This window comes from Panthera tigris, chromosome B4 (genome assembly GCF_018350195.1).
Source record: "Panthera tigris isolate Pti1 chromosome B4, P.tigris_Pti1_mat1.1, whole genome shotgun sequence".
Taxonomy (NCBI): domain Eukaryota; kingdom Metazoa; phylum Chordata; class Mammalia; order Carnivora; family Felidae; genus Panthera; species Panthera tigris.
In genome coordinates this window covers 65,782,212-65,794,564 of record NC_056666.1, presented here as the reverse complement: position 1 = coordinate 65,794,564, position 12,353 = coordinate 65,782,212, and the positions used below count along the sequence as shown (strand labels likewise).

The 12,353-nt window shown below is 34.9% G+C and overlaps 1 protein-coding gene across 1 annotated transcript in view; it reads left to right on the top strand.

The window, feature by feature from the left end:
* CPNE8 (copine 8) overlaps positions 1-12,353 on the top strand; it is a 226,106-nt gene that overhangs the window by 119,677 nt on the left and 94,076 nt on the right. The gene's annotated exons all lie outside the window — the stretch shown is intronic.

Below are 12,353 nucleotides of genomic sequence, written 5' to 3'. Positions count from 1 at the left end.
CAACTGGGACTTGATTTTTCATTGGAAAACTTACAGATGTCTTATATAGCTGCATAGTAGTGATTCTCAAATGTCTGTGCCTCATAATTTCCCTGAAGATTCCTATAACTTTTTATGCCCTGTCATCCATGGGAACACTTGAGTACCCCTAACCCCCTAAAAAAGGCACATACCTCACAAACAAAACAAAACTCTAGAATTATGTCTGGTGATTGCCAATGTTCAGAGCTCCAAAATCATGGTTTTCCTCTGCATATCACAGTACATGTTAAATACTAACAGAGAAGTTACACACTACTTTTTTCTCTTTCTTCTTTATTTTTCCACTGTTTCTACTGTTTTAAGTAGGATTAATACTGAGGTGTTTTTAAAAACTATTTTTTTTAACATTTATTCATTTTTGAGAGACAGAGCATGAGAGTGAGGGAGGGGCAGAGAGAGAGGGAGACACAGAATTTGAAGCAGGCTCCAGGCTCTGAGCTGTCAGCACAGAGCCTGACGTGGGGCTCGAACCCACAAACTCAGATCATGTTCTGAGCCAAAGTCAGATGCTTAACTGACCCAGCCACCCAGGCGCCCCAGTACTGATGTGGTTTTAAATGATGTTAAGCCAAGGGACCCAGAAATGCTCACATCTCACTTTGCCCTAGGTCATTCCTTTTTTTTTTAAAATATAATTTATTATCGAATTGGCTTCCATACAACACCCAGTGCTCATTCTGACAAGTGTCCTCCTCATTGCCCATCACCCATTTTCCCCTCTCCCCCACCCCCATCCATTCATTTGCATACATGGTCCAATTGGTGACATGAATTTGGCCCAACTAGTATTTTCTCCTTTTTGTGGACTGATAAGGGGGGATGGAGAGAGAGGTGAAGATACTATCCCACACTTCAGCTCTCACCAAATAATTGGTTTCATTCTTCAAGTGGTATCTCAAGCATGACTGTGCTAAAGCATCCTAACACCATTTGAAGTTACTCTTTTTTTAAGTTTATTTATTTATTTTTGAAAGAGAGAGAGCACAAGTGAGGGAGGGGCAGAGAGAGAAGGAGAGAGAGAGAATCCCAAGAAGGCTCTGTACTGTCAGCGTAGAGCCCAATGGGGGGGGGGGGGGGGGGCGGGGCTCGAACTCACAAACTGCAAGATCATGACCTGAGCCGAGGTCCAGAGTTGGATGCTTAACTGACTGAGCCACCCAGGCAACCCTAAAGTTACTCTGAAAGATAATCAATTTCTACATGAATTCTGGAGAAATCTCAGTAGAAAACATTATGTTTTCTCATAGAGACATATGCTCGCTCCATTGCTTCATTAAACTTTATTCACTGAGAAAATGAGTTTTGCACCTCAGAATAAATAGAAGAAATAATGCCAATCTGAGTAAAGCAGGACTTTATGCTTTATATCATACCCTGTTTTAAATTTTAATTAGAATGCAACAATGGTGGCCTTTCTCTATTAGGAAATTAGGGAAATTTTAATTTGAACACTTTGAAATGAAGTGTATAAATTCAGATTTCATTTGCATCTATGACCTTTAATCTAAAATTTGCAGACATTGTAGATGTTTTATTGTCCTGCTTTGAAAAGTGAGATTTTATGACTCTCTTTCTGTCTTCCAGTCTACTTCTGAGCCACAAAAATTTTGAATAGTTTTGGAGATCAGAATTACCTTGGAATTTAATTATCATTTTTCTTTCTTTTTTGATATTGGAGTTTTGAGCATATGATTTATTGAATATTTTTAATATGCCAGGTATTCTCTCAGCATTTTTCATGTTATTCCTTATTTAATTTTCACAGTAAGAGATAGGTAGTGTATTAATACTATTTTACAGATAAAAAAATCAAGGCAAAGAAGTAATGTGCCTAGGTCACACAAGTAACAAATGGTGGAGCCAGGACTTGAACCCTGGCAGTGTTCTTCGTCCAACAGTTCACTCATAAATAATACACTATATTTCTCTAACATTATAATTATAAATCATGTTATATAAATAAAAGCCTTCAACCTGGACATTGGTCTTACTCTATGATTCTTTGGCAATTGATAATGTTGTAATGAAGAAGAATGCAAGTACTATTTAAGAAACGTTTTAACGTAAGTATGCCATTACCTAACATTTTATATTACTCAGAGAGGTGGATGAAGCATTCCTAGGTAGCAAGTCTTATGTAACAGGAAGTTAGGAGAGGTAAATGAGTATTTCAGATTTTGAAAGAATCTTGATAGCTATCCAATTGATAAATGAGCTGTCTTAGATTATGAGAATAAGAGCTTGAGTGAGAACAAGCTCATGAGGGAGAGTAGAAATAGAAAGATGGGGGGATTATAGAATGTGGTTAAAGGAAGTGAAGCATTTGGGTCATTAGGTTTTGTGTTTTTTTTTTGATATACAATGATTTACTTTTGAGACATGAATTTAGATGGAAAGAAAACATTTAGGTGTTGAAATTTGATGAACTCATCTTGTCATTGGATCTTCACCTATTGGTGGTGGTGGATCCCATGTTGATTTAATTTTAAATTCCACCTCCATATACCATCATTAACAGCATGTTCAAAAGAACTCTCGGGAGTAAGACTGTCTGACAATCAAAAGGGGATGATGGTGGCAGGGGAAGAATTGTTAGGGGGAACTTTGAACATTCCTTGGAAATGAATTATATGATTAGCAGAATAATTGCAGGAGTGTATTATAATTTTATAACTGGTTTAATAATTTTTTAACGGGTCAAAATGCTCTTTCTTTAATCCAGAATATAGATCCATATTTTAATCTAAGAAACTTCAGTGCATAATTTTATATGACCCGGGTATAGTAATTAGCTTTTCAGTGTTAGCAAAATGATGTTTGAGAATGACATATAAAAAGAAAAATTAAAATAATTAAATAATTTTTGATAAGTCTTCTAAATAAATATGATTTATGAAATTTAAAAGGCACATTAGTCTCTAATAACAATAATGCCTAAAAGCCATAGAATCTAGATACTAGTTTTATAATGTGTAGTAGTCACTGTGTAGATTGTTCTACAAGTTGATATTCCAGCTTGTGGTTACATATGCTTATGATAACATGGTTATTATACTTTCTACACACATTTTGCTTATCTGACATAATTTCCCAATGTAGATGTTCTTTCCTGAAATCAGGGTGAACATGATTTGACATTCATTATATTTCATGATACAATGTAATTATCAGCAGAAACTGTTTCCTGTTGTCTTTAGTATTTGTCATGAATCATGTACATGTATCAATTTTTAAATTCTGTATCTAGGTTGAGAACTTTTGTTTCCTCTATTTAGAAAAAAGATTATTTACTCAGTGGATTCCTCTCACCTGTTTTTGACAGCTATATCAGCATTGTCCAGTATAAATATAATGCAAATCACATATGTAATTTAACATTTTCTAGTAGCAACATTGAAAACTAAAAATAAACCAATGAAAATGATGTAATAATATATTTTATTTAATTCTATATATGCAAAATATTATTTTAATATAGAATCAATATCAATATAATTAGTAATGAGACATTTTACATTTTTTATACTAAGTCTTTGAAATCCGGTATGTTATTGATGCTTGCAGCATACCTCATTCAGACTGACTGTATTCCCAGTGCCCTACTGCAACATCTGGTTGGCAACTGTCATACCAGATAGCACGATGTAAAGTTTAATTAAACCCATATAATATACATCTTAAGTAACTTTATATCAGCTCTTTGTTTTATTTTTAAATCAGTTTTATTTGTCTGTATGTCATAGTTTTGAGTGTCCCCTTACAAAGTGGTGGAAAACTGTTCAGATATCTATATTATTTTGTGTATGAATTTAACCATAGGTAACCCATAAAGTAACCTGATCTGTCAGTTCAGAGAGAATATTTCAGTCAAGAATTTAAGTGAACAATGCTTGACAGTGTTACTTGCTTACAATCACTTTTTGTTTTACTAGCTAGGGTGCTTCAGATAAGTGAGGTGATAATTATATTCGCAGATTAGGAACTTCACGAAGTGGTGTGATTTGGGGTCAGAAATCTAATGGTATGTTTAACGTAATTCATCAACTTGAGATTAATTCTGTAACAAACATCTTGTGCACCCTGATGCCTACAAAAATGTGGCAATGCTGTTGTGCAAGTAACCAGTTGACATTAAAATGGGTAGCCTGAGCTAATTTGCAACAGAAGAAATATAGTCACTTGTCCTTTTCTATTTAAACACCTTGGCAGTGGTCTGAGTGCAGAGACATTGCTTGACCTTAGTATGAATAATCAGTGTAAATGTACCAATTTTCAACAAGTTAAAACCACTTTACTAAAATCGTCTCCATAATCCCCACCATTTCGTCAAGTGATGTGAAGGAAGAATATTTAAAACCTCATTTTAACAATTGAAAAGCTGAAGTGCTGAGAAACTGACTTGTCTGGGTTACAAAGCAATCAGTGGTAGTATCTTTGAAAAGCTTCAATTGCTTGAAGTAGCTTCAGCTGACTTTGTGGCTCGTTTAAAATTCAGGGAGCGTTCACAGAACAGCTCTGCGTTAAAACCTCGTGGCTCTGATGTGGGACTGATTGTAAATGGGCCACCGAGTAGATCGCTATCTCTCGAAGATGACTTCATGAAAAGGCTGAACTAGTGAGCTGCCAGTCATAAAATTTGACTCTTGAAATGTGCTGAACAAGGAGAGTAAAGGTTTTATTAGCGCTCTGCATGGTGTCTAATGTAGTCGTTTTAAATAGTGACACTTAGAATAAGTGCAAATTTCATTTATCTGGGAAATACCATGTAAGTGCTATCTATCATTTTCTAGTCTGTTCCCTTTGAAGATAGTTGATAAACACACTTGATGTTTTAGTTCTGCAATTATGCATCATCATGGTGTGAAATAACAGTCATTCTCGGTCCAGTGCCCCACTCAAGAATTTACTTGTAAGTTGTCCAAGGCATTTATAACTCATTTAGGAGAAGCACATGCAAACCTTTTGTAGTTTTTTCATTACTTAAAATTTTCTCACTCTAATTAAACTTTCCCTAACAATAGCTGTCTGATTGCTTGCAGTTAACCCTGAATGTCCTAAATGTGTATTCACTTTCCTTTTCTTGTTCCACCACCTCCACTCCTTGGAGACTTTTTAAAAATGTAGATAAATGGAATTTCATAATCTACGTGTTGTTTACTGCCATACCGTTTGTTCCTCCACCTCCTACGAATTTAGGTAATGATTTTCCTCACATATAGTTTGTGGGGTTTTGTCCCCTTTTCCCTCCAATCTATAATTCTTACCCTCATTAAAGACTGATTTAATTATGTATATGATGATATCTAAGGTGGTAATCATTTTTTTATGTCTCTATGTCCTAATAGAAATTCTATTAACTAATTTTGGAAGAAATTGTTATTGAGCATTTATTATGTGCTAAACAATTTGTCAGGCTAGTGAAAATACACAATTCTAATCTTTATACAAGAGTATTTTAATTTTCTTTAATGTGTTTTATATGTCCTTCCATTTCTGTGTTAATTTTTGCCTGTTGTTTTTCTGTTCTGGTCCAATTTAAATTAAAAAAAAAATTTTTTTTAAATGTTCATTTAATTTTGAAGGAGAGACAGAGCATGAGCAGGGGAGGGGCAGAGGGAGAGGGAGACAAAGACTCTGAAGCAGGTTCCAGGCTCTGAGCTGTCAGCACAGAGCCCAACGTGGGGCTCGAACCCATGAATGCTGAGATCATGACCTGAGCCTAAGTCAGATGCTTGACTGACTGAGCCACCCAGATGCCCCTCAGCCCAAGTTAAATAGTCTCAAATTGTCTGAAAGCTTTTCCTATACATCTAAATTCATTTAATCCCTCTCTTTTGTGTATTGTGTTTACCATTTAGGAATGCTAATTAGCATATCTAGCATATTATGATTTATGCTGAAATTTTGTTTCTGCTTTAGCTGTCATATTAAATTGTAAACTCCCTGAGGTTAAGGACTGTATTTTGTCTTACTGTTTCCCACAATGTAAGTTACAGTGTCTTTAATGGAGTAGCTTCTTGTGTTATTTCAATGTTACAGAAGAGAGTATTTGAAATAACTCTGTTGTCTTTCTGATAAACACCCAATCCTCTATCAGTGATGGTTATTTGTCTTCTCATTTCTGCCCTTTACTTGAAATTATGAAATTATCTTGAATGATGTTAGCGATTATATCTCTTTAGTTGAAACTTCAGGCAGTAATTAATTCAGCTGTCATTTTCTCACTTTTTAAAAACTATTTGTAGACACCTTAGATTTTTTTTTTTGTATTTAACAAAGAAACTGAGTCTATTTAATTATGTCCAATGTGAATTAATCATCAACTTCACCACTAAATCTGCCTTTCCTCTCATAGGTTTTATTTTATTGTGAGATTACCAGGGGTGATATTCAAAATGTTTATCAACCATCAAAATAGATGACAGCTGTGCAATTAAAATAGGTCCCTGGAAACCCTTTTCTTTGTTAGGGTCAACTTTTTAATTGTTGGATTATAGGGTGACCTGGGGAGCCCTAGGGAAGGTCCTTGGAAACTGGAGTAGTAGGAAAGGCTCATAAGAGATTGAATTGTAAAGAGTAGACAAAGAGGTTTAGAGTAGACTCACTCTGAACAGTGGTTAAGTAGACAAATGTTTTTATATTTTTACATTTACTTGGACTCTACTGGATTTCACTCTCGAGTGTTATCTCCAGACATTATCATAATCCCAGGCTTGCAGACTTGAAACATGATATTGACTCCTCCCTTGCTCTCAGCTACCATTTCCAGTCATTTGCCAAGTCCAGCATATCTAAGAAATAAGTAATGAAATCATGCCATTATTGTAATTAATGTGAATTCATGATTTTCCTACAGTTAGTTCTATAATTTTTTAGTTTCCACAAGGTTAAAAGGTGAAATAAATGTGGATATTTATGAAAAGAGTGTAAATATTTGTTACAAGGCTAAAATTGGTATTTATTTTGGCAACAGTATCATAATTCAACATTGTGATGGGAATAATTTGTTTTTAAGTCTATGGATACTGAAAGAATAGTAAAGAGAGCAACAGTACAGTAGAAAAAGGTTTTACAGTGCAGTTTAGGGAAAGAGAAAAGGAATTGGAACAAAAGAAATCCTGAATCATAGTAGTGGAGAAACAGAATTTTTAGTCATAGGATTTATATAGTTCTAGAAAAAGAATAATGGGAATTTGTAGAGAACTGTTGAGAATAGCACAGAACATTCTGGCAAACTCTGGAAAGAGGGAAAATGGGTGGAGCTGAGGTTTTATAAATGTGTGTCAGAAAAGATGTGGGTTACAAGTCTGTGTTTTCAAAACAAGTGATTTTGTATCTCAATGCCACCATTGCTGAATTAGGATTAACTCATTGACATTGTTGGGAAGGAAAAATTTTCCTTTATCCTTCAAGAATCTTTCAACTGGTCTAAGATTTAAATTGGCATAAGACAGATTAACAAGAGAAAATCAAACTTAATTACATATATATGGGAGTGCCATAAAGACTATAAGGGCCAGAGGCAGCTAGGCAATTGAGGCTTATATCCCATTCAGAGTTAAGGAGAAATGGGTAGAGGTCTGGGACTTCAAAGGGAAAGAAGATTTATTCACAGGAAGATAAAAAAAGAATAAGTGTTTGGTAAGAAATGTTTGCTGGGCCCTACAGAAATAATTGGGACACAGGAGGAATTTTAACAAACAGACTTTGATAGGTCTGTTCACCATAGGAGTTTTATAGGGGGTTTACCTCCCTGCTTACTATACCTAGTTCATAGTATAGTAATCTATGGTGATAGTTCCCTTCCTGGAGTTGGTCCTCTATCTAAATTCTGTTAGGCAATTAGGTGGAAGGTCAAAGGTTCTTCCAAGCCTTCTGTTTCTTAAAAATAATCAGCATAAAATAATCCACATGCAAAAGAGGCACATTTTGGGGGAGGTTGGCTAGCTCAGTTAGAGGAGCATACGACTCTTGATCTTGGGGTTGTAAATTTGAGCCCATGTTGGGTGTAGAGATTACTTACATGGATAAAACTTTAAAGAGACACATTTTAGAGTGGTAAATGTCGCTCCCCTACATCACAGGAAAAGAACTCAAATTACCTGAAAATGTTACTTTTTAATTTGGCTTATCAACATGATTTAGTAGTAAGATCTATAACTCTCAGGACCCAATATTCTACAATAAGTCAGGTTCAGACCTGCTGGGAAAGAAGCCTGTGTTTTCAAGGCCGGTCAAGTTTTAATTTAGAATGAGAATAGGAAGAATGACAAATTGGAAAATAACCAATTGAGCATTTTACATGATTTGAAATAATTTATGTGTAAGATTTAAGTAAGATTTAAGTTTAATTAAGAATTAATTAAAACTCATACCATTGACCAAAAAATAGCCACATAAATGAAAAGAATAAAACACAAAGAAAAGAAAATAGAAGACTACAAAATAATCTCTGAATTTGGAAGGTCTTTCCAAACATAATAAGAGATGGAGCTAAAGGGTCCTTTTTTAAAATAAACTTTTTAACATTTTATTTATTTATTTTTTGAGAGACAGAGAGAGACAGAGTGTGAGCAGGGGAGAGGCAGAGAGAGAGAGGAAGACACAGAATCCAAAGCAGGCTCCAGGCTCTGATCTGTCAGCACAGAGCAGGAGGTGTAAAATAAACTTTAATTCAACGTTAATGTAGTATAGAAAAGTGCACACATCATAAATATACAGCTCAATGAATTTTCACAAATTTGAATACAGCATTCAATACAGTATATTCAGCACCCACATCAAGAAACAGCTTTACCACTGGGACTCCTGGGTGGCTCAGTCAGTTAAGTGACTTCCGCTCAGGTCATGATTTCGCCGTCCTTGAGTTCAAACCCCACATCGGGCTCTGTGTTGACAGCTCAGAGCCTGCTTTAGATTCTGTGTCTCCCTCCCTCACTCACACTCTGTCTCTAAAAAAGTAATGAATGTTAAAAAAAAAAGAAAAAAAAAGAAAGAAAGAAACAGCTTTACCAGCACTGCAGAAGCCTTCCTCTTCCCTCTTCCATTCATTATTTCCCCTCCTTCTAGTTAACCACCTTCCTGACTTTTGTTAACATACTTCAGTGTTGCCTGTTTCTGAATTAAACAAATGGAATTAAGTAGTAGGTACTCTTTGGTGTCTGGCTTCCCTCAACATTAAGTTTGTGAGATTTGTTTATATTACATGTGATTTATCTTAATTTTTTCATTCATTAAATTAATATGTATTGCACTCTTATTAGTTGAAGAGACAAAAACATCTAAATCATATGCAAATTCAATCAGTATTTTCCAAATGTAGAATTCTAGATCCTATTTTAATATCAAGCAATAACAAAAAAGAAACCTTTAACTGCACTTTATTCTCCATGAAAATTAAGGTACCACCTGCTTTACCTCAGAAGGTTGTGATTCAGGTTCCTGTTAGCATCTCCATGGGTTCTTAGTTTTTGTCCTTAAAATTAAAACCTTTCTGTTTCTATTATATTTTAAAACATTCAGGAATAATTTCTTATATAGATGCTTTTAGCCAAAGAACAGTCTCCTAATGAAAGGAAGCAGAGTTTTAAATACCATTTCAATTGATGGACACTTGTATAGACAAGATATTCAGTCATTCAGCTCTGAAGCAACACAACATTGTTTCTTTTTGTCCTTTTTATTATCATCTCATGCCATCCTTCAGACTATTTTGCAATTTGTAATTTTAGTCTGCAAAAATACAGCCTATTTATATTATAACATGCATGAAAAATGTGTTGAATTTTCCAAAAGAAGAACACAAAGCCCTACCTCTTCTTCCCATGCATGGTAATTGTTTTTCACTACGAAGTTAACATATTTGTGGGGCGCTTGGGTGGCTCAGTTGGTTAAGTGTCTGACTTCAGCTCAGGTCATGATCTCAGCGTTCGTGGGTTCAAGCCCTGCATCAGGCTCTGTGCTGACAGCTCGGAGCATGGAGCCTGCTTCAGATTCTGTGTCTCCCTCTCTCTCTGCCCCTCCCCTGATCACATTCTGTTTTTCTCTCTCAAAAATAAATAAAAATTAAAAAGAGTTTTAAAATTAACATATTTGTGACTTCAAGTATTTTTATCATGTGTATCCCAAAAGATTTTTCATTCATTTTCAAACAGGTTTTCTTTTTGCTTATATTGAAGAATATCTTGCACATCTCTATAATGATCTCAAGTGTCATCTCCATTCTATAAGATAGAAAACCTTGAAGTTTTCCTGTAATCAAGAGTAAAATGTGTTTTTTCATTTATTGCCAGAAACATTGTGGACCATTTGCAGCAGCTGGAGATGTAACTTGAAGCACTTTTCCTTAACATAATACCTCTCCAGATACAGATACTGGTTCAGTAGGCTTGGGATACAGTCTAAACATGAATTGTTTGAAAAAACTCCCCAGGTCAGCCTAACTCAGATTTGAGTTGAGAACCATTTTTAGAAACTCACTCAATCTGTTAGAAATGGGAAAACTAAAAACTAAAACTAAAACTACAAAAACCTTACTTACGAAATCATTATTTTTTCCCCTGAGATTAGGAACTGAATATCAACACAATTAAATAGGACGAATGCTTTCTTGAGCATCTATAAAGTGCAGATTGCTATCCTAGTTACTACAGGCTAATTAAAAAATGATTCACACACAGCCCATATGGTCTTGTAGAATGTACAGTACCATTCTAGGAGCAAAATACTAGGCAGGGCGTGTTCCTTGAGAAAGGTATAATGTGTTGTTAAATTTTAGAGAAAGACAAGTTCATATCTGAGCAGAAGTGCCAAGATGTGCTCATGACAAAGTATGATAGGTAATTTATCTGAAAGGAGAGTAGGGATTTTAAAAGAAGGGATTTTGTGAACCCATTAAGTAAAGGATTTTGTTTTGGGCCTGTGATTGTGAGTATGTTACAATGTATTAGAGAGAATTAATGGGAAATACAGATACATATACAAAGGTAGGTCAGGACCATATGATGGAAGGCTTCTGATAGACTGGAGAGTATTTTCTGAATTCCATTGGAACTTTGGAGTCATTAAGAGATTTTGTTACTGAATAATGAACCAAGGACATTCTAGCACTATGAGAGATATGGGAAAATATTTGCAGAATGATTTGGAATCAGGGAGACACAGAAGTATAAAAACTAGTTTAGAGGTTAAGGAGGTTTTTGGGATAGTAATGAAACTTATATTAGGTTGGCAGTAAAGGCAATAAAAAATCATAAAACCCTTGCCGTGAAAAACAACTAAATTACATTTTGAATATGCATAGAGCTTTGCAGTTTACAAAAGTGTTTTTCACCACTTTCTCATTTGATCCTTATAAGAATCCAGTAGGTATTATTTATTATCTTCCTAGTTTTGCTGATAAATGAATTGAGGTTAAGTTTTTTGCTTCAGATTGCATGGTTTGTGAGCTTTTCAGTTCTTTATACAAAATGAAGCTAGATACTAGAGCCAGTGTTAAGGAAATGGAGTATATAAGTTTGTAGCTGCTGGATGGTTACAGTTGAAGACTGAAGTAAAACACAGATCTCATATTCTGAATGTAGTTGAGAATGAAATATGCACATCACTAATGGAAATAGGGGGTTGCTAACTTGTCAGTTTGTGGAAATTGAGGTAGCTACGATGAACCTGATTTTGGACTGGGTGAATTTAAACTTTTTTATTAGCTTTTTTCTTAAAGTTTTTATTCAAATTCCAGTTCATTGATATACAGCGTAATATTAATTTCAAGTATACAAGACAGCAATTCAAGACTTTCGTATAATACTTAGTGTTCATCACAAGTGCCCTTCTTAATCCCCATCACCTATTTAACCATCCTCCCACCCACCTCCATTCTGGTAACCATCAGTTTGTTCTCTATAATTAAATATCTGTTTCTTGGTTGTCCTCTCTCTCTCCTTTTTCTCCTTTGCTCATTTGTTTTGTTTCTGAAATTCCACATGAGTGAAATCATATGTATTTGTGTTTCTCTGAGTGACTTATTTTGCCTAGCATAATAATAACTCTCTAGCTCGATCTATGGCCAAGATTTCATTCTTTCTATGGCTGAGTGATATTCCATTGTGTTTATATACCACATCCACTTTATCCATTCATCAGTTGATGGACACTTGGGCTGATTCTATAATTTGGCTATTGTAGATAATGCTGCTATAAACATCGGGGTGCATGTATCCCTTTGAATTAGTATTTTTGTATTCTTTGGGTAAATACTTAGTAGTACAATTGCTAGATTGTAGGATACTTCTGTTTTTAACTTCTTGAGAAAA